Consider the following 23,908-nt stretch of genomic DNA (forward strand, 5'->3'; position numbering starts at 1 on the left):
TTCTATTTTAAAGTGAAACATATATAGCTTTTAATCAAAAGAGATATTTTCATCATATCGCTTAATTCATCAGTGTGTTTCCTCATAAAGTTTTCTCCTCCTCTTTATGTAGCTTTATTCAAGCTATAATTTATTCAAGCTATAATTGTGGGTGGAGTTTTATACCTAATTATATGTAGTTGCAGACTGATTTAATTAAGAAAAAACCCAAGGCAGTCGAGGTCAGAGGGACTAGGGTCCTTAAATCACCTTTTAACTGACAGCCGGTCAATAATTTTTATTATTGACCTTTCCAAAAGGACTCTTATGCCTACAATTTTTTGTCATGAGGAGGAAAAAAATTTCAAATTTTAGGATTTAATTACTATTCCATTGCACTCTATCACTCCTCTTCATTGAACGGAATTTAGGAAGCAGTTTTAGTTGACAATATTGATTTCAGTTATATGAAAGGGAAAGATACAGAAGGATTATTGAAAGAGAAAGAACAGCATTGAGAAATGCTGATCTTACAAAAAGAGAAGATATTAAGTTAATGGGAGAAGTCAAATCTTCTTTTTATATTAATTTCTCCTTTGAATTCTCTGTCTTCCATCTAAAAGGAGTAGCATTAACAATCTACATAAAAATAATGTTACTTATCTCACACCCTTCAAAATATAAGAAAACTAAAGAAGAACTGTAGAAACTGAACTTGAGCATTTGCAGCTGGACTATATATAGCCAATCTATAAATATATAGGACATTGTTTTTTACTTGCTTTGTTTTTTTGTACTTCCTCACATGGCTAAGCCAAAGAGAAAAAAAGTATCTATTTTAGACTTAGTTACAGCTTTTGCAGCATACCGTATTGTGAAAAACCTGTCTTTCTTCTTCAAAATTCCTTTGCATAGTATTTGTACTTTGCAGATGAGTTACAAAGGATTTAACTTAGGAGAAAGTGGTTAAAAAAATACTGAGGCACCAAAGAGCTGAATAATTCTTCTAGCTCTCTTCATAAATTAAATTGGGATCTGGAGAACACAGCATGGGTGGGGGGTGGGGGTGGGGTTATCCCATCATATCTCTATGCATACTTTATATCCATTTGCTTAATTCATCAGTGTGTTTCCTCATAACTGCTTTGCTAAAGAATCTATATCTTCTGAAAGGATTAATTTATTTATTTCAGATGTGAGTATAAAAGCTGACTCTATTAATTCTTGACATATATGCTTGATGCTTTAAACAGCGTCTTGGTCTTCAGAAGTTGCTGAAAATCCAGTCTCAAGTATCACACCTTGAAAATATTTGAAATCATCAAAAGCAGTGTTTCCAAGGTCATTGTAGGTCTGTGAAAGTCTTGGACTTTTACCTGTTCTATGTAACTGCTGCTGATGCAAGGAGAAATACTTGTATAAGTCCCTGTATATAAAATACCTGTATAAAATCCCTATTGGAACTGTCTTTGAGCCTTTTTTTTAGTTCTCTGTTTTCTGAAGTATAAAAGACAAATTCCTCACATGAAAATCAAATATTCAGTAGGATCAAATGCCTCTAAGAATAAGTAAAAGGACATTAATTGCAACAGAGGTTGAAACAAAACCTCTGTGTAGAGTGGTATCAGCTGCCACATTTAGCTGCCACATCAGTGTACCACTCTGTCACATTTAGTGTGCCATGTCAATCACGTCAGTCTAGTGTCACAGTTCTGAGCATTGCAAAAACTTTGCTTTGAAGTAGAGGAATTAGTCTTAAGCACTTAGGCTTCCTGCACAGATACTGTTTTCCAAAGAGGAACTCTAAGAGCTGGCTAATAGGTAAACACAAGTGTAAAATATATACAATATATATGTTCTGTTCCCCAGGTTACTAAGCAGAGGCAAAAAGCTCTCTCCAGTTAAGAACCCAAAATATCTCCTGAACATGTCAGTATAGAAGACAGCCTGAAACAGAATCTTCCCTCCTGCATCATAGTCTTGGAATTAGAAATTAATCTCCTACCTTTTGGAAACCCTCCCAGAATCATATTTTACTGTCTGTATGTCTCTCCTGCCAAATCATTGAATAAAGTCTTTGAGAAAGAAAGAGGTAAGAAGCGTGACTATACAGCCTATTCAGTATTCAGTAGGACAGAGATTCCTTCTGCCCAAGACTGATATTTGTCCTATACAAGTCCAGAGCATCACCTCCATTACCTCTTCCAGCCATGCTTGGAAGACGGCAATGCCTGCGGTTATTGCATTTCATTAACACTGTGGTCCTCTAGTTTTTCTACAATGTATGCTGTATGAAACTCTACCAGATCACTGCCTCAAAGAGGCTGATGTGTTAACATCTAATTTCTGTGTCGAAGTGAGATAATGTGTTAACTGTACAACAAAGGTACGACAGTGTTTTCCGGTGCAGAAAAATAGTTTTAGAGGAAGAAACTAGAGTAATTATGGATTAGGTCCTGCAGATTAGAATTGAACAGACCCCCCAGAAGGCCTCCTAGATGAAAGTGAATGTTTATGAATACTTATCATACTTTCATTGTTGCTTTCAGGTGGACAAGGGGAAGAGGATATAAAAAATTCCCTCATCTTGTGTGCCTATGTGTCCTGTGTTATCAACACAGCAGCAAAGCACAGCTGCAATCTTGAGCTCCCTTGTGTTACCACTCTTTGGCATGCCCACGTTGTTCTAGTGATTCAGTCTGCCTACATTTCCCTTGTGATTGGTCCCTAAAAAGAAAGAAAATACAAAATATCTGTGGTTCATTTGAGGTCTCTTATCTGTAATTCATTAACAAAAGTTTTAGGATTATGTAAAATGTGTTTATTGGACTCAGGCGAGATGGCTAACAGCAAAAATGATTCTGTCTTTGTTTATATAATATTCCCTGGGTTGCATTTTAATTATTTATATATATTTGAGAATATTCAGCCTCTTTTTTTTCCTCACCAGAGTTTTGTATCTGTTAATGTGATGGATACAAATTGAATAAGTGGAATTTTTGAGAGGACATTACTTTGACCTAGGGAAAACAAATTTTTTATCCAGTCAGTTCAGGAATGTCCCATGGTCTTGTTTCTTGTACTTGTGATCCCAAGGTGAGTGGCAGAAAAAAAAAAAACCCAAGGATGTCTTGCCCCATTAGTGCTAAAGTGCCCAGAGTCTCTCTTCTCTCCAAGGCTTCTGTCTCAGTCGAGCATTGTTTTCCAGTCATGATAATTAGGCCACAATTTGTAAACAAAACAAAATTCACTGGACCCACAATAAATTGAGAATTTGAGGAGGAAAGGGGGGATTGTGTGTTAGTATTGTGTTGTTTTCTTTTTTTAATAGACAATTACAACAAATACATTTTAAATTTTCAATAAATAAATAATACCAGCTTGAATACATATATTAGCAATTATTAAAATTGAGTGTATATATATATATATATATATATATATTATATTGTTAGTTCTAGAAATTACTTTTTCATTTTGGTAAAATAATTCAACCTTATTATCATTACCAAACTGATAAAGTATGCTTTCTGTTTTCTTTTCTATAAAGCTTTGGTGTCTTCTTATGTTTAGCCACAGGTATGTCACTGCTGCAGGTAGATATATGAATGACTGTAAATATGTGAAAGCCAAAGAAAATGTTTACTTAATGAAACTTTATTAGCAGAGAGAAGTACTTAAAAACTTAGAGCATCATTCATCTGAATTATTATTTGTGTGGTGCTTTGGAAGAAACAAATTGTAGTACCTGTTAATAGAGCTGCATAACAAAGGCTAGAAATGTAGACACTTTCAATGCATGGAAATGGTTGTTACAGCAGAGACTTCACAACATTGAAGAGATTCAGCTAGAGAAATTTGGTAGACTTTGGGACAGACACTGATGAGGTGAATTTATGCTTCTATATTCTGTGATATTTTAGCACTTCTGTCTGAGAGAAGTCTCTTAGAGAAACCCTTGCCTCAGCACACAGCCAGAGCACAAGATGGTGTGTGCTGGATGTGCCCTAACCAGTGACCCTCACCTGGTATTTCACATAGGAATACATCTTTCTTCTCAGCCATGTTGCCCATCAATTAATGAAAATGGAAGTGTTTTTACATGATCTGCAAGGATGTTGTAATTCCCGTTTTTCCTTTAGCTGCATTAGCACAGCCAGACATTTTTCAGACTGAGCCAGTCCCACCTCAGTTTGCTGTAACATTATTGTTTACAGTCTGTAAACTGCAAAAGCAGTGCAGCCACACTTTTCTCTCAACACGCGGGCAGCTTGTCCCGAGTGCAGCATACAGTCTTCACACATGAGAAAACAGAGCTTGGCTACACCAATATGTGAACAGTCAGTGGACTTCCCTCTTCCTCATCTACAGTAAGATCACTGGAACAACAAACTGATTTGAGGTCAGGAAGATACTTTTCAACCTGAAAAGATCCTGTTTTTTTTTTTTTTTTTTTTATTGCCATAAGTGCATATTTTGCTACATTAGTAAGGATGCTATTGTTCAAATCCTAACTTTGAGATGGGCTCAACACTTGAAAGTATCTTGTTAAAATCAGTGATTTTAGTATTCATTGATGTAAATGATTCAGTACCTTTCACGAATGAAGCTGAATTTGATCCGAGATATTTGCCCCTAAAAATAAAGCCAAATGTAAACAGATTAAACTAAGTATCATCCAAACTGTAGAGTCCAAGATAGATAAATATTTAAAGGTATGAATTGCAATTGTGTTCAATCATTTCCCTGAGCCATTTGATAAAAATGAAGCATTTTTGTCCCTCAGTTAATTCTTATAAACTGAAAATAAACTGAAACTGTTTGGAATTTAATTTTACAACATAGTGTAAAGAAAAAATATTTGTATAAACAGATAAACACAGGGCTCAACCACCATCATTCCAACATAATCAGACTGTTCCTGATCAGAAGCAAAGCGTCAGAACTTCCTTGTGTAGGAAGCTCCCTTCTGCAAGCAGATGGACTCATACAAAACTTTCGTACAATCCCTGAGTTGCTGGGTGCAAGACTTCATTTTTTAGCCATAGCATTCTGTTTTCTCAGATATCTGTTGCTTCTGCATTTGTATCACATAGGCCTCAGATTTCATTATTTATTACTCTACAATAATTGGCCTTCTATTCAAGCATATAAAGTGTTATATGCAAGCACACATAAAGGAAGATAAGAGAGTCTTCATATACCTTCCCAGCAGTGAAACAAACCTATGTGGCTCCTGATTAGATTACTGTTTGCACAGGAGTGGTGAAAAGCCTAATACACTTACTAAAAAATTAAAAATAAGATCATGTTATCCTTTACCTTATAAACAAATATTTGCATTTAGTTACAAAAATAATGTAATGAATTTCTATTTGGAAAGAGTAGGTTTGCTTACTGTTTTGTTTGAGAAGAAAAAAATTGAGAAAAGGGCAGAAAAATGCAACTTTTTACAAAAAAAATCAGTATAACATTATCCACAATGAGTTCACTTATTTGCCAGTACTTGTGCTGATAATCCCAAGTATTCAAATGCTCCCATCTCTAGCCCAAATATTTTCTGTACATGTGTTTGCATGTACAGAAGAAAGGATGAGAACTTACAAATTGTTTTACAAATCAAACCTCCACCTATTTTACTATAACAGACAGCCTTTTCCTTAAGACCAGTCATTGAGGTAGTTAGGCAAACTTAACAGTTTCAACTATAAAAAAACACATTGGAAAGAACAGGAAAAAAACCCCATCTGCTTAAGGTAGTGCCAGAATAACCACTAAGTCAAAAAAAAAAAAAAAAGGTCACTATGTCATTTGTTAGTTACAACAGGAAATAGCATATTCTACAATTCACATTTACTGAGGCATAAAAATTGCCATTTTGTCCCCAGAAGAAACAGACAAATTATATTACTTACCAAAAGAAGAAACCAGGGTTGACAAGTACATGATTTAGAAAAGAGCTTTCAGAAGTGGCATACCCTGCACTAGTTTCTTCCTCTGTCTATCTTCTGTGTGATCCAGTCTTTCTGTCTAAGCCTCCTGGGAGTATTAAGACAACAGTCATGTAGTTTCTATGTGCACTTGTTTAAAGTGTTTGTGCAGTGGAAAACGTGGAAACAAGGTGTCAAACTTCACTACCTGTACAATGCAAGAGGTGGATTAAAATGAAAGTGCATTGATATATAACTACTTCTTGATCAAAAAATGAATTTTTGTGAAGACAAAAGTCTAGGTTCTAAACTGTGTGCATTAAACAGTATGAAGCTCTTGCACTGCCAGGACAGTAATGACAAGAAGGCTAGGTGGCTACAAACCATTACTGGAGCTGGAAACAACTCTGATATAAACAAAAAATAATCATATGCAGTTAAAATGGAAAATAAGACATTTTTATCCCCTCTATACTCCTTACCCTGACAGTCACAGAAAAAAGCAGTTACTATGTCTCTTTTCAATGCATCTTGAAGCATTTCTCTTTAAAGTATGGCTCACAATTCTCCCCTTCCACCCACTGTTCTTTCCGATTTGGTGGTGCAGTGTTATGTCACAACACTGCTCTGCAAAGAAACAGGTGGGCACAAGCTTGGGTCTTAGTCTAGGATGTGCCAATGGTTCCTGCAACTCCATGGACTCTGCTTTAAACTGCACCAGTTTCAAAACTTCCAAGTCAAGTGTGGAGAAGTTCTTGGTGGTTTTGCAAGTAGGAAATGACAGCAGAGCAGAGAGGAGTCCAGTGCAAACTGGCAACTTATTTTTATTGGTGAAGCATAAAGTATATGACTACCAAGAAGATATGTAAACACTTGAGATTTTATGTGGGCTCAATCCTTAATTAAGGATGAGATGTATACCTGAATAACATCTCCACTTCCCAAAATATATTTTTCCCTAACAACCCAGTATATCTTTCTTCCAGCTCTTTCTTGGACCACTTATAATTGAGTTTTATGTGATAAGTCTCTGGAGGCTGCATTCATCAGGCTTATATAAAGCTAGCAGAGTGCCAAAGAACAATCTAGCCAGCAATGTCTTTCTATCACAGAAAACTGGGATGAAACAGACCTCAAGATATCATATACTCAGCTCTCTTAGGCAATTCCCTTCTGGCATTCCTGACACCAGTTTCTCTAACCTAAAAGCTACAAGTAGTGGGAAAATACATTGCCCTCTAAGATAATCTCCTCAAGGGCAAAAAAGTCTTTGAAAGCTTTGTAGATAGGCAAAAGAGAATAGATGCAATATCTCTTACTTTAGGGTAGGTTTTGTCTGTCTCTGATGACCTTTCCAGAATTTTACTGCAGCAATACAGTTCAGGTGGGAGCTACCATGAACCAAATATAGTATTGATTAAAAAATAATAGCCAGACTGGTTCTTATTGCTTCACCATCAAACTCTAAAAATTTATCAAATGGGCTTTTACATTAATCATTCTGGACCCTTGAGTAGACTGTGCACTTAATATGTTTGCATGTGTGTGAAGTGGAAAAGATTGCACTCACTTTGGCAAAAGAAGTAATGCAAAATTATTTTGACAAGTCAAGGAGATAATCTGTGCACAATGCTATGTTTCTATGAGAATAATGAACTGCACAAGTTCAACTGGAAAGACATCTGTGAAGCAGCTTTGCAGGAAAGGAGATGGGGATAGAATGACTCATAGATCAACGAGGCTTTATCAACTCATACTTTTCCAATATGGCATCATCTGAATTGTTAGCAGGACTACCAGCAGTCAAACTGACTAACAACTGACACAAGTAAAAGCCTTACTAATGGAAATACTCTTCTCTAAGCACCACAGTTTAAGAACTATTATTATATTAAGGGAAAGACTTGAGAGGACAGCAAGAACAACTGGTAACAAAATTTCATGGTGTTGGGGTAATCAGGCATGACTGGGATATTTATTTAGTTGAGAGACTACATTTCAATGAAAGAATTAATAAGTACTTCCATATGTCTCCTGGATATAGAACAAGAGCAATAATCCTGAATTGCATATAGAAAAAGGATGTCTATGATGGTATGGATGGTTAACAGAGAGAATGTGTTATGTAAGAAAGAATATAGAATCTTCTAGAAAAGAAAGCCCTTTTGCTAGGAAAATTTCTGGAAGAGTTCCTGAGGTTGGGAGTAAACTAGATAATCTAAAGAGGTCCCTTCTAGCTGTATACTTTGTTGCTGGGCCTAGGAGAGCTGAGTATTCATCTCCTGTGCTGAACTAGTTTTAGAAAAGTTCATGACATATTCTTGGCCCGATGTGTATAGTGGCTCACAAGTTTAGGTCATTAATTTTCTGCTGGGGCCTAATCTACACAATGTGTGTCATTCTTACCACCATCAGTACTGCTGTCTCTCACTTGCCTCTCCAGCACAACACAGAATTTTTAGAAAAGCCTATGTCTCCCTACCTTGTCTTTTTCTCCCTGACACATTACTGGAGGGAAGACTCCTTTTCCAAACTGATAGTTGTTTCACTTTTAATTAAGATTTATTAAAAAAAAATCCAGTACTGTTCTGCTTTAGTCTTCTTTATCAGCTGCTTTGTGGGGGTGACATAATTGAAAGTTCCATTTAATGGCACATGTGACACAATTTTCAATTCCATTTACAGGCGCAAAAGGACAGATAGTTCTCCCTAGTCAATGTTTCAGGACTATGGTGTTTTACCAATGGCACATGATGCAAAGTGAACAACAATGTGTTTGCATGCCTATTGGAGCACAACGTGCAGTGCAGCACAATCCAGCATGTGTCAGCTTTTGTCTGCTGATGGCAATGACCCTTTGAGCCAAATTCATCAATGTCTCAGAACAATAGATTTCTTTTTCTTTGATACTTCTAATTTGAAGTAACATTGTTTTATTTATTTCAACTATAGTGAGTTCTGGTAATAGACTTGGACTGATACCCACAGTAAACAAAGCTGTGTGCTCACCCTTTCTTCTCTATTCCTACAAAAAAGATTTAAATTGAAAATACTTCAAATATCGTGTAGGTAATCTCTCTGATTAAAACCCACTAAAATTCTCCTCCGTCCCTGATAACACCACAAAATTATCTTTGATTTTTTTTTCCCTTTTTCATCCATTGGAAATTGCATAACATTGTTGGAAACAATAACATTCACGGGAATGATTCATAATTTGGCTGAGGAAATGACACTACTTACTTCTGGCAAACATTTCAAATTTCAGGCTTGTGATTCTCTCTGACTTTTATAGCAATACTCACTAACAGAAGTTTCTCTAGTTGCTGCTGAATTTAAAATTTTACATCTTCAGAAAATCATTAAAAAATTGAAGGAAACTGAGTTGAGATATCTGAGCCTTCAGTGTGGAGAGGCTAGGCAAGCCTGAAATAATAGATATCAGAGGATGGTTACATTAAAAAAAACAACTTAGTGGACCATGATCTTATATGCACCTCAAATTGTCTTAATTACAAAAAATGAATAAATAGACGACTAAATCAAGACAACTGTCCTTTTATATATCCAGCTCCCTAGACACTGCAACTACTCGAAGTGCAACCTGTCTGCAGCAATCTTGCTACATATCTCCTTCATCCAAGACTGTGGTAAATCTTGTATGTGAAAAGCATACACATCTATGTATGAATAAAAATTTACAAATCGTTTAGTTACCATGTGACATGTCAAAACCCTTTTCATTTTGTCCTTGTGAGGCTCTAGTTTGTTTTCACTGCAGGTTTTCATGCTCCAGAGTCACATCGGTCTCCAGGAGTCCTCTAAGAGTGTTAGCAGATGGGGAAATGTTTGCACACTTGGTGGGTTAACACAATGCTTATTCTTCAAAAATCACCAGCCCATGGAACTACACAATGCTTATTCTGTAGGATCAGGTTAAACACTAACCAAGAAGAAAAATGGAAGAGTAACCAGACCACTTATGCCAACTTTTCTACTAACTTTGAAAGAAGTAGTTTATCATCCTGTCAGATAGGGGTTTGGGGTCACCAGCCACCAGGGTCCACCAAACAAGTACCCAGAACAGAAGAACATGTGCACAAAGAGGAGTGAGGAAAGGGATTTTGAAGAAATTATTATCATATGCATGTTCATTCCAGGAAAACAAATTACAATATATGTGAAATATAGTTAAACGGGAGCCTTTTCTGTACTCAGCATGTACAGTACCTATATCCCCTTGTGCATCTGGCTGAATAAAGAATGTCTTCTTCTTAATGTTACATTTATGTTAAAGAGTTTTCCTTCACCAATTTTTGGTATCAAGACCCCTGCATTCTTCTGGAGTGAGGCAAAGCCCACAAGTGAAACAAGTGAGAAGCAGAGAGAAAAACACTTCTCTTTGAAGCCCTCATAAGCTGCATTTCTAATAGATGTCATTTCATTCTTGCCATCCTGCAGAATTTTCCCTGTAGAAGGTCTCCTAACCTAACCACACGGGGGAAAAGAAATACATGTGTGCTATGCACTCTCTCCCTCATATAGGTTGTTCTGTACAAGCATGGAAGAAAACATGTTTCTTTCAATCCACCAGACATACCTGACCTCTAAATCCAGTTTGCTAGGGTATACCTTAGGAGAGAAATGTTTTGGAAGTTTCTAGTGCAGATTAACACTCTGGGCCACAATTTACTCAGTAATTCCAAACCAAATCCTGAACATATACTATTGTTCCTGACCCATTGTTACTCTCTTGCAAGCTGCATAATCTATGAATACATTGGCATGCAAAAGTGTGTGCTAATTAATAGATGCTTATCGCAATGTGATACACATCATCAAATTTTTTCATTGTCTTTGATCCAACAGTCACTGGCAGTATTACAATGCAGAGTAACTATTCTATCATATTATTATCCTCGTATGCATGTGAAAAATTTGCATAGTTGCAAAGCATTAATTTTGGTCACAGTTGGGGTTTCTGTACACTGATGTCTCATTTGAGCAGTTTAAAGCAAGAATTGAAATCTTTCTGCCAAAACTTTTTTCATTAATTTTCTACACCTTTGAGTCACAATTTAGCTGCCTTGGAAATAATTCCTCTTTGTAAATATCAGGAGGCACTGCTTCTTTTGGAACATAACTTCTTTTTTTTTTTTTTTTGACAAGCCAGCATTACAGTACCTGAAGGACGCTGACAAGAAAGATGGATGGAGACTTTTTATAAGAGCATGTAGTGACAGAAAAAAGGAGTATGGTTTCCAAATTGAGTAGTTTAGACTAGATACTAGGAAGAAATTCTTGACTATGAGGGTGGTGAGGGACAGGAACAGGTAGCCCAGAGATGTTGCAGATGGCCCATCTCTGGAAGAGCTCAAGACTAGGCTGGTTGGAGCTTTGAGAAAGTGCCTAGTCAAATGTTTCTCTGTCCACAACAGAAGGGCTGGAACTACATGTTCTTTGTGGTCTCTTCCAACCCAAACCATTCTATGATTCTATCATTCCAGTAAATAGAATATTTTGATTTATTATTTGCCTGCATCAGCCTGCAATGAAATTAGAAATTAAAATGTCAATATATTTAATATCTTATGTAAGGAATTCCATATAAAAACAAATAGCATTTGCAGCTTTTCTGTATGAGAGCTAAGTGCTTGATCCTTCCCTACTGTTGAGGAAAAAGCGCCTCTATCCACAGGCCCTCTTGATATCAAAAATTAGAGGCAATGCCTGAGAAAACTCTGTGATCATTATGCAAATCACAGAGAGTTTCTGTTTTGAAACTTCTCTTTACTTAGATGCATATATTCTTTTAAGAAGACTAAGGCAAACAGAGCTCCTTGGAGTTGGGAAAAGAGAGGGCTTTGTTCTTCTACCTGGACTTTCTCAACCTTCTGTTGAGAAAGTAAGCTGTGCCAGCAACAGCAGCATTTCGCTGACAAGACAGAGGTGGACTCCAAGTCTTATACAGACACTTTTTACTTCTGCTCTGCCCTAATTTGTTGGTTGGTGCTTTTTTTTATTTCAAAACAATGACCCTTCTGGTGTTTAGAACGAAAACCAGGATTTTTGGATTATAAAATCTTTTGGTCTTTGAACAGGAGTTCACTGTAAGGAGAATATTTGAGCAGATCCAGGTCAGAGTTTGCACTAGCTTAGCCATCTATCCAACTGTCTATAAAGCAATCTCTCTTCACTATTGGCAACAGTCATATGCTACTTCCCCATCATCTTGCAATTTAATATAAAACATGAACCTTGAACAATGTCATGGTCACATGTAATCTGAGCATGGTGCTCAAAAGAGAGCCAGTGCAAACTGAAGACAATAACAGCAATTAAAAAAAGATGCATGCAAAAACTAAATAAGATGAGGAATAAAGTCAAGGGATGGGTATTTGTTTCTAGGAGCTATAGAAAAAGGCAATTTTCTATATTTATTTAGGCACTCTCTCATTTGTTTCTTTCTTTGGAGAGTCTTTAAAAGAGGAAAGATTCCTTATTGCATCAAACCCAAATCTGAATCTTATGACCAGAGGTCTACTTATATATCACACATATTTTTGTTTCAAATCCGACCTGCATCTGCAACTGCATCTAATCCAAAAAAGTTAAAAGAATGCAGAAGAAAACATCAGAGGAAAGTTTAGTTATTAGGAAGAATTTCTTTAATGTGAAGGTGGTGAGGCACTGGAACAAGTTGCTCAGAGAGGCTGTGGATGTCCCATCCCTGAAGGTACTCAAGGCCAGGCTGGATGGAACTTCGAGCAACCTGATCTAGTGAAAGGTGTCCCTGCTCTTGGCAGGTGGATTGGAACTAGGTGATCTTTAAGGTTCTTTCCAACCCAAACCATTCCATGATTTCATAATGAGTCTGCAATAAGCAGAAATAGGAAGAAATCAACCTATCTTACTGAAGTTTTCAAATTAATGTCTGTTCCAAATCAGATCACAAAATGTGCATGTTTCCCTCCAAGAGGAAGTTCCCTCTAAAATTTCAGAGGTGAAATACAGGAAATATGTAAATTTTAAAAGATTTATATCACAGCCCAAATTCAAGCAAAATAAATTTAATTTTTTGTCTGTATGTTTCTTCTTACATTCAGAGAAAAAATGAAGCCTAAAACCATTTACCAGTTTATGAAAAAGGGTATCTGAATAACAAGTTGCAAATATCTTTCAGTGTTTTCTTACATTTCTATCAAGGCAAGATGATAAACAAAGACAGATCCCTACTGAGTCAATTGGTACAATGGTTAAAATCCTATTGCCCAAAGTGAGAGTTCAGTTCCTAATCCAGAAGTACTGGGAATCATGCTCAGCTTCCTTTTCAGGGAGACCTCTACAACATGGTAATGTCAATACAGTTCTAATTGTCCTGAGAGTAATAATGAACACTGGAAAGGTCCTCTTCATCCCTTTGTTTTAAGTTCTGGGAAAGAGCTATAGCAAACAATCCAAGGAAAATAGCTTTTTAATGCACCACATTTCTAAAGTGAACATCTAAGTGAGACTTGGTAAATTTTCTACTGTTTTAGTCCTACCCCCTTAATTATGAAAACACAACTTAGAGGAAGTTTAACATCATACTAGTGAAATGTTGCAAAGTAATCCTTTTGCTTTTCATTTTTTCTCACAGATTTCTGCAAAGCAATGCAGGTCCACAGAGGGTTATGGGTTCCTGTTGTCTTTGGTAACTCAGCCAAAGCTTAATTTAGCACAAATGCTGAAAGATGTTGCACTAACAACAAATAAATTTACTGGTCCAAACTGTGCAGCATACAAACTCCTTTCTTTAGTGAACATGAAAGAGTGGGGTTGAGATAGCCTGAGGTCTAGAATTGAATATCAGTTGAACAAGTAGCAGCAGTCCATGCCAGCCTGAAGCCAATAAACCATACAGTGGTTGATGCTCTCCTGCTTCTGAAGGGAAAGAAGATGTTTCAAATTTTCTAGGCGCATATGGCTATAAGCTGCACAGCTTGTGTCCCATTATGTATTTTAGTCTAAGCTAGTACCAGAAGCCCTATGCTTCTTTACATTACAAAAAGTGAGAATTAGGGAGCCAAACCCACCTCTCAGATGCTGCTCTCCATCAGTGTAGCAGAGAATAGGAACAAGGAGATTTTATTTCCTTTACTCATGGTTCTTATGATGTGATGTGCAGAACAGTGTAAAAACATCCAATTTCTTTAGTGCCCCAAGGAGCACCCTGTAGAGTGACAAAGGTTTATGAAGGCTACACTGTATACATGGAAACCAGATCATAAATCTTAATTTGACACCAATGCTAAGATATATTTATTTATAATTACTGCTAAAAATCTGACTTAATTGAACTGGGCATGAATAAAAATCCTAACAGGACAGGACAAGAAATGGGGAAAACGGAGCTGTATTACTATGTATACATGCCACAGGATTAGTGTCTGATTGTGCATGGACCCTTCAAATAAGGTGTTTCCCAATGTCCTTCTAGAGCTGTGACCACATGCTAGAAGACTTTTGGGCATATCTTACACCTAATTGTCCAGCTGAAAGTGGAGGAACTTGACTCCTGTCACATTGTCACATCACAACTTAAACCATGACTAATTTAACGTAAGTGGTGGCCACTGAATGCCTAGTTTGTTTAACTGCATCATTGGAAATAGAGAAATGCTAGTCTTTCATTGCATAAAGGTCATGAAAAAATGTCTAGTAATCACTAGACAACTAAAAATAATGGCAATAGGTTTATTCACCAGCTAGCAAAAGTCTGCTGAGTTTTCTTTGATTTTTTCCTGTAAGCAGGACCATGTGACACCTGGCAACAAATAATATATTAGTCTAGTCTATGCACAAAGGCATGGTAGGTTTCCTGTCTATTCATTTTGTACAGGGTGTTTTTTGTTACCTAGAGTTTTATTTCCAGGATGGCAAAGCTATGGTGCAGCCCAAAGCCTGCCACAGTTTGCCAGACAATACGTCAGCAACCAAAGATGAGCACAAAGATACCAGAAGGCACCCTGTAGAAATAACCCTTTTCCCAAGACAATTGCAAGACAAATGTCTGGATTTTTGTTTATCTTTTAGAAGTCAACAAGTTTAAGTAGTCAAACAAATGAGAGGAAAAGAGATGAAATTTGCAAGTGAATCCCTTACAACAACACAGTGGGAGCTGAAACACATTCTAAGAGAGCACGGGGAGTTATTATTTGACAGAGTGGAGAAAAAACCACAGTTAAATAAATCCTCATATTACTTTCATTTTCTTTTTTTCTATATTGACCCATTAAATCACGTTTCAGTATTTTCTGAAAATAGTTGGATGTCCTTTACGTCCAGCAGCCTTAAACAGTAGCAGAGCAATTAAACTGGCAAATTGTGACAGCCCCTGCAAGCTTGCAGAAACTGTAGTGCTTAGGCTGGTGCCTTACAAGCCAACATGTGGAAAATTTACAATGGCAATTATTTCCTACAGAAAGAACAAAGTTTCTCTATTTTTACTGACCAAGAACTCTCAGTTTCCTTTCCAAAGTAAGATAAATTAAAATCCCTCACAGATTGCATCAGACAACAGTGAAAACTCCTGTAGATCCAGGATTAATTTTATATCACATATGCATTCATCTGAAGAAGTTCTTGCATTTGTCTGCAATGTTGGAAACTGTCCAGAACTCATTGGTAGTTGGTAGAGCCTGCACTTGAATTGGGGCTGTGTTTAGTTATTGTAAGTTTCTTTCTCTCACATTACCCACCCTGTTGAGTTATGCTAGACAACTGTGGTGGAAGCAGGGGAGTGTGATGAAAAGGCTTTGATTTCTTCCGAGTCCAAGTGCACTTCTATGTACAAATATTTTTTTTTTCCTCCAAAGAGCTCCAAGGGCAAATTGTCCCACCTATTTTCAGGAGGAAAAAAGAAAACCAGGACTCAAACATATTTTATTTCCTTGACTTTTCCAATTCATTAAAAAAGAGATTGCAAAGAAGCCATTCCCCTTCACAAACATATTCTCCTCTTTCATACAATTAGCAAAAATAAATATATTTTGAATATATATATATATTTAACATAGTATTATAATATAATGTAATATATAATATATATATATATATATATATATATATATATATATATATATATATATATATGTATTAATTAGTGTTTCAGATTCCCTGCAAGACAACCAAGAAAAACTACCATGTTTACACTTCACAAATGTCCTAGATTTTAGGAATCAAAGAAGAAAAAAATAACTGGAATTTTTTTTCACCTTTTATGGCCTCAAAATTTTTATAATATTTGCAAAACCCTCCACATAAATGACCTTTATTCTACTCTCCTGAAAGTCTCAAATCACCATCTGAGTTATACTGCAATAAAACATGATAGTAAAGCATGGGACTGTGGCCCTTGTGAGGTATAGAAGTGTAAGAAAATATGTATTTGTTTTAACTGCAAGCTCTATGATGAATGATGATCAGTGATAACAGAAAAGTAAGGCTTTTGTGTCTCATTTGACCACATCAGAAACAATAAAATACAGGGTTCTTCATGTCATCCACAGACTACACCCAATAGCTACTTGGAAAATGATAAGTAGATGATCCCTTGAGACCCACTTCAACAGTAAAACCTACCAAACAAAAAAAAAACCCACAAGAGATTACTGAATGTCCAAGTTTTGTTCATACACTACTAAAGCAGATGGGGCAGATCGTGAACTGGTCCCTTGATGGTTATCAGCTGCAATATGTATTATAATCTGGCCTGAAGCTTGACAAAACTTAAATAACACACCTTGGCCTTCAGGGCTGAAATCCCTAACTCTTTAGCATTTCTGCTTCCCTGTGTTACAATGCTGACCATGGGATATATAGTAGCTTTCAAGTATTTTGGCTATTACAATCTTACATTTAGAAAAACCTAGAAAATTAGACAATTAGGTGAGATTTTTCCCACATAACTGATGAAATACATCTAGAAGAGTGTATGAGACAAGTGGTGGAGATGAAGAGCACAATCACTTAATCTCAGAGGTACCTGTAGTATCAGAAGGGAAACAGCAGGAAATCATTCTTACTTTGCGTTCTAGTTTCTATTGTTTGTAACTTAGTGCAATAGATGAAAAAAACAAGTTTACTAATAATCAAAACCAGTGCTACTTTAAAATATAAGACCAATACTGTTGTTTTGTCCTTAATGACAAACAACTTGGCAAGACTACAATTTTCTTATATACATGATGTCCAACTTCAAGGCAAGGTGGTGTTTGGGAGGAGGAATTGTATCTGTCACTAGGCACACAGTTCAGAGAGAATAGATTACATAAAACAGCGACTGTATGCAGTAGATTTTGGTATCCTCTTGATAACGTGTTAGGTGTCAATAAAGAGTGACAATTTCACTGAAGTATCTGACATGGAACTAGGGAGTTGTATTTTGCGTTCAAGTCCTGGGCCATTAGTATATTGGGATGTGCTTCATAGTACCTCTTATATTATCTAATCTCTTGCCATAGGAAAAAAAGATATTATTTCTTTAACAAAGGGCAGTACTGATTCTTTATGCAGTCCAAAGTCTACTTTCAGTGAAGCTGCCAGAAGAAGCAGAGGCACATTACTCCTGTGGGGATAAATTTCAAAAGATGTGACTCTCAGCAAACATTTTGATTTAATATATGACCACCTTTTTGAAGATAGCAAATTTTCCAGGTGTTTTGAGAAAAAACAGCAAAGTCTCAAGTCACAGCAGTTTTGAGTTATGTGCCTTCAGAAAAGAAAAAAATTGCCATTGCCTCATAGAAAGTTTTCCAATACAGATGCTTTTCCTGGAGCTTTGACAGCAGAGCTGTGCCTCTGAATTGTAAATATAGCTGCTGCTTTGGCTGTCAGAAATTTGATTCAGAAATAGAAATACTTTTGAATAAGATAGTCTTGAATTCTAATACCCTGTGAATTACTGGAAAAAAATGCATATTCAATTGGAATCCATTCTTTCACATATGCTCAGGAACCACAGCAACATAATTTTTTTTTCTCAAATGCTTTTAAACTCACTCCAGCCATTGTTTACCGATTTGTAGGCTCTGAAAAAAAAGAAAAATAAATATATTAAAAAAAAAAAAAGGCAGATGATGTGCTTTGACCATTGCTTATTTTACCAGCCAATTTTATTTCACTATTGATTTATATCCTTTCTCCTGCTTATTGAATCTGCTCATTTCCTGAGGTTATTCTATAGCAATTTTCCAGGACAGGGAAAATTTCTGTGTTACGTGTGGGTGGTGCCAAACACTGGGTGGCTGCACCCCTAGTGCAGGCAGAAGTTAGACACTAAACTTTAGTTAGACACAAAATCTTTTGGTGCCATGCACTGTTTTCAGTCGCTTCAGGTGTAGTTTCAAGTTTTTTAAACACTGTAATTTTTCCCAATTAAGATACCCAGTAGACAGACTTCATTTCACTTCATGGATTTCAGGAGAAGATGCCTAAGGAGCAGCAGGAATAGACTGAAAGGTGGTCCACATAGCCTTTCCAGGGAAAAAGAAAGTGAAAGGACGTGGGCAAAGCAATGAAAACTGTTGACCATCCCCTCAATGGTACAAGGAGTGGTACTGAGGGGACACATACATGTGCTTCATCTGATTCTCTCTATGCCAGTAGATATCAGAAGTCCTCTGGCCTCATTGTTCTCTAACCTCTCTGTTGTTCTAGTGAAAATGCTGTGACATGCTCTGAAATAGATTCAAATGAACAGAGCAACTCATCTCATCTACCTATCCTGGTGCAAATCAAACCTTTGACTACAGACACTGTTGTGACTTGAATTGGTCCACTCACAGAAAATAAAGGGAGAGTACTAAATAGTAACACCACACTTCAACTTCCAAACTGTAGAAACAAGTACATTACTTCTGATTTTGGTTTAAATATTTTTTCCTAAGCAAATTATTCCTGAGAAACCAAATGACTTTTTAAACTGTCCCTGTTTTATCATTCATCTCTCTTTTCCTGTTACTTTCCAATATGATTTAAGAATTGTTACACAGACACAGAACAACTGCTTCCCTTTGATTAGTCTTAATGCAAGTCATTTACTCATAAACAAAGCAAATAAACAAATGAACCTCCCCAAATAAAAAGGTTTGATCAGCATTTGCACTATACTCTCCCACTGGACACCTTTATCTGCAGGTCCTCATTTTCTGCTGCATGGTCTGTGTATCAACAACATCATACCATCATGATAATTGCTGTCATAGGGATCAGCTGTTCCATTTTTACATTCTAAATAAAGAAAATGAACACTTCTATGTGTTGCTATTTAAAATGTAAAATTTTTTTGAAATCACTAAATGAAATTAGCTGAATCTGCAGATAGAATTGTCCTGTGTCTGCCAAGGTCCTTGCTGTGGCATTACTACTCCACGAATGGACTATAAAATACTTCAATTCCCTGGCCCTGCAGCCTGCGGATTTTCACATCCTCACATCTGACCTGGCAGTGTGTTGCTACATTGCCCCTTTATGAGGAACAAGTTCAAGGAGAAATGTCCATCATGTTTTGCAGTAGCAGCACAGCAGTCTGGTGGGTGAGAAATGATAGAAGTTGCTAAAGCAGCGACAGCTGTCTCATGAGGAACAAAGTAAAGAGTCACAGCTGGAACCAGAGAAGGTCACCACAGGTCTCCCACCCAGTCAAAGCCAAGATTAGGTGGTGCCACCTGACACAAGTGCAAAAGCACTCATAGTGCTTCAGAGGATGAAAAATGAAGGGACAGGCCAGATGGCAAATTCAACCAAGAGAAACCACAGCAAAAGCTACCCAAGCTGTCAGCAGCCAGCACTCTGCTTGTGAGCTCTTTCCACACCTTCTGGGGCATTTCTTTTTGACTCTTTAATGTGCAGAGCTAGCATAACAAAGCCTCATCCTCAGTTTGTCAAAGACATGCCTGACAGCAACAAGAAGAGTGACAAAGGGCCTTTTTACTGCTAAGTAACTCTTCTAAGTGAAAACTAGCAAGGACTATAACAGAAGAAATTACTAGTGATACTTCAGGCAAGGAAGGCTGAATTAACCATGATCTAAACAGAAGGAATATCAACTAGAGTACAAGCAGGAATACCAGCAATTAGTTAAAATTTGACCACATCCTTTGGAAGGATCTCAGACACTTGTCCAAGCCCAGTGAGTCTGTGCCCGTGCACTCGCATACACAAAACTGCTGTCACAACAGTTACTCCAAGGTACTCTAAGACAGACGGGCATCTGCTGTAGGCTGGAGATTGAGGGGAACAGCTTAATAGGAGTGAACCAGAACAGTCCTACCAGAGAGTGCATCGTAATTTAGGAGGCAAAGCAGCATGGTAGGAGGTGTGGGATCAAATCACTTTGGGTAAACAATAGACTATTCACACTGAGCTGCTCGGTGGGAGAAGCTACTAGCTTCCTTTATGATTGCTTTTGAAGAAATTGATGTAAGAAGCATCCAAAGGTGTTTAAGCAAAGGAGGGATACATGCTGCTGAATGCTGTCTGCAGAAAAGTTCAGCTGCTGAAGAATGATAAAGGCTTTGGAACACACAGACGAAGATGCAACTGAGCAGAATATCTAATTTTGGGCCTGCAGACTTCTAAAGAAAGCTAAGCACATAAATTCTTTTTTAAACATTGCCTTCTTTGTGAAGAAAAGGCATCATTCTAGTATATAATCAGATTTTGTGAAGGCTTTAGAGTTTACTTCTGGTATGTGGTACAGAATTTAAGCCAGAGAAAACCACCAAGAGCAGAATGCACTAGTGTAAAAATAAATGAGATCAAAATCTGCCCCACAACCAGAAATACTTGTGGAGATTGAATGTTCTTTGACACATTATGTAACATACTGGATCAAAAGATTCAGTTGCTTCCAGGACTCTAAACAGTATGAAAATAGAGTTACTTTTTAAAAAGATAAGAGATATTTTTTATTAATTTGTAGAGTAAATTTTTATCCATCTGACTACTTGTATATGGAAGTGCCTTATTCAAAGTGGAACTGGGTCACTTTATCTTTTGTTTCAAAATAAATGTCCTTTAATTTTTTTCTGTGAAGGATATAAGGGTGGGATAAGAGTAGGATGAAAAATTAACACCAACTCTTTGAAATGTAAATTGCCTAATAAAAGATTATCAGTGATAACTGTTGATTTGTAGTGTGTAATTGTGCATCATAGAGATGGTTTTTGAAATGCTGATGCACACAAACCTCTAAAATAGGTTCTTATTTCTATAGCATGCCCATCAGATTTTTGTCTTCTCTTCACTTTTCAAGTATTTCAGTGCATGCAAAAATTGACAATTTATTCAGTATGAAAAAATTAATTACTTTGAAAGAATATGTAGGTGATAGAGAGGCGTGGCTTCTGCAATAAAGAGTAAAAAAATACCTAACATTTTTCTCTGGACTTTGATTTGTACACATTCTAAACAGTAAGACAAGCCTTCTAAAGTTTCTCTAAATTTTTGGAGATTTCAGATTATGCTAGCACTGTAGGGTTTCAGATATAAATTCAAGTGGTTTAAGTGGGAAATAAAGGAAGAAATGGCTTGCAAGAAAATGTTTTCTTGTCAGATGAATGTCAGTCTTTGCAATAACACCACTGTTCGTATCCAATCTTACCAGTATGACCTGTTTTTGTTATTAAAGTGTCTTACAATGATAGCAAGAGATTAAATCCTAATAACAAGAAGTCAGTATTGATTTCCAGGTTATTGAAAATTTTAGATGTTTGTCATTTTATTTATATTCATTGGTTAATCACACTGTGTTACTTCTCTTTGGGATTATGTGCCTTTTTTTGTGATTGCCTAGACAATTTTTACACGTTCTTCCAACTACCCCAGTGCAATTCTTCAACTGTGCTACAACAAAATCAGATCTGGATGAGTCTAAGCAGTAACATCACAACTTGGTGCAGGCTGGAGGGTTGATGGGAGCAACCTGAGGACCACCCAGGACCATTCCACTGTCCCAGCCAGGATGCTCAGGTGTTCTGCTGTGCAGGACAAGCCTTCTGTGCAGCCAGCTACTTGTCAAAAAACCCATCTGGGCCTCACAATAACGTTGATGCAGAGCCCCAACTCGTTCATGGTGAAGTCAAGACGCAGGTGATGTCCCTTTCTCTCATCCACATCAACTCTTGCAGTCTGCTTCAGAGGAGTTTAATCTCAGAAATATATATAAGCAGAAAGACAGGAACCTTTCAATAACCTAAGGAGCAAGCTTTAACTGAGTTGTCCTCCAACCAAGCTTCTGGGATTGCAATCTTTGTGTGCCTTCAGAGTGGACAGCAAGCTGGAGGTTTGCAATACTGAGAGAGCGTGCCTGGGCTTTCAGAGGCACTGAAACGGGCACTCTTTTCATATTTAACACCTTTGGAAAGAGGGAGGGAACAGCCTACATATGATAAACAGACTCCAGCTAGTTCGCTTGTCAGGTCTGGTGGCAGTAATAGCAGACAGAGAAATATCGATTTGGGCAGGCTGTAACAGTGGTAAAGTGAGACAGGAGGTTGCAGCAGAATCAGCTGCCCAGCAGGCTCCCAGACCATGGTCCTGGACCAGACACCGTGAAGTGAAGCTCTCTCAGAGCTGGATCCCTGCCTTACAGGGAGATCCTATGGTATGGGAAGGGGACTAGTTAGGGTGATATGGGGCTGAGAAGGAAAACAAAGCATACAGAGAGGGAACTACTGTTTCCTGTGACAGTAGAGCTGATTTGGTCCACAACAGACATGGGATCCTTAGTGACAGAAAATTGCACAGAAATAACCTCTTTAGCAATTTCTATTGATCTACTAAAACAACCACTCTAAAATCATATTATTGCAAAAATCTACAACTTGGAAATTTCTCAATGAAATCTGATGTGGTCCAGAAGCACAACAGATATAAGGGGCATGGTGAGCATTTACAGCAGTACCCTCCTAAAAATCCTTACCTTCTTAATCAAACTATGGTATTATGTATTTCAAGTGCTGAACTCTCTAGTTTGAATCTGTCAGAAGCAGATTAAACAGATTCATTTCCATCGTAAAGCGAGGGAATTCTGGTACACATCATGCCTTTACCTCAAGATTCCTTTGATCAAAGGAACACATAACCAAGTGCTTAACACGTAAGAGTCCTCTGTCTCCTGCTTAGAGGAAGGTACTACTGCTAGTCAGTGGCTACAGAAAACAAGATGGAAGTAGTGCAGAAACTCCCCAGTCTTCCACATACCACCCACAGTAAGCAAAAAATGAAGAAAAAAGCAAAAAAAATTAACACACACACACACACAAATCCTGCCAAAATTGAGATTTTTTAATAGGTACTACATGTACCTGACACTTAAATAACTTCAAATGACTATATGACTATAGCAAAGTGCTATATATTAAATAAACATTTATAAGACAATTTCTGATTAAACTTTGAATATATATTTTTTCAAAAGAGTGATGATTGGTTTGCATCCACACTTAACTTCTGAGTCCATGAAAGTTTCAAGATGGAGAATTTAGTGTACATTCATTAAAGAAAGGAAGTATTTTCCCTATCTGCATGTCACTATGTCACTTCTTCAATCACCTAAATCTCTCTTTTCATATTAAAACTGTCTTCCCATATATTTGAGTCATTTATGCACTATACCACAAACGCTTTCTTAATTAGAAAGAAAAGCCTAGAATTTCTATTATTCCTGTTTAATGAATTATAGAGGTTATTCTGCAGCACAAAGAATAAATAATCCCATTTTGGATAAACAAATTTTACCTGATTTTTTCCCTTGCTTTCTTCTACTGTGATATGACAGATATTTTCACAGACCTTCTGTTACAGAAATTTGGTTTTATTTTCTGTAAGTTCACCTAGCTGTGTTCCACTCATTCAGGCACAATATTACTGTAACTAAAGGTTTTGATGACCTCTTTCCCACAAGGCAAATCTTGCCTCACACTTGATACCTAGATGACATCCATTTAGGAGAG

The 23,908-nt window shown here is 37.0% G+C and overlaps 2 long non-coding RNA genes across 8 annotated transcripts in view; both read right to left on the reverse strand.

Moving 5' to 3' along the window:
* Window positions 1-523: 523 nt before the first annotated feature.
* LOC135291108 (uncharacterized) lies at window positions 524-8,558 on the reverse strand. The gene is made up of 3 exons (XR_010353975.1): window positions 5,895-8,558; window positions 4,574-4,614; window positions 524-2,706 (listed from the first exon to the last, which is right to left on the reverse strand). It is a non-coding gene; the product is annotated as an uncharacterized LOC135291108 (long non-coding RNA).
* Window positions 8,559-13,132: 4,574 nt separating this feature from the next.
* The window catches only part of LOC135291140 (uncharacterized), a 32,477-nt gene continuing 21,701 nt past the window's right edge, over window positions 13,133-23,908 (reverse strand). For 6 of the 7 annotated variants that reach the window (XR_010354014.1, XR_010354010.1, XR_010354011.1 and 3 more), the window contains one exon: window positions 17,547-17,980. This is a non-coding gene — a long non-coding RNA (uncharacterized LOC135291140). Of the gene's footprint in view, window positions 14,122-15,649; window positions 15,791-17,546; window positions 17,981-23,908 lie in introns of those variants that run through there. The other variant, XR_010354009.1, reaches the window with a different exon arrangement.

Source organism: Passer domesticus, chromosome Z (genome assembly GCF_036417665.1).
Source record: "Passer domesticus isolate bPasDom1 chromosome Z, bPasDom1.hap1, whole genome shotgun sequence".
Classification (NCBI taxonomy): domain Eukaryota; kingdom Metazoa; phylum Chordata; class Aves; order Passeriformes; family Passeridae; genus Passer; species Passer domesticus.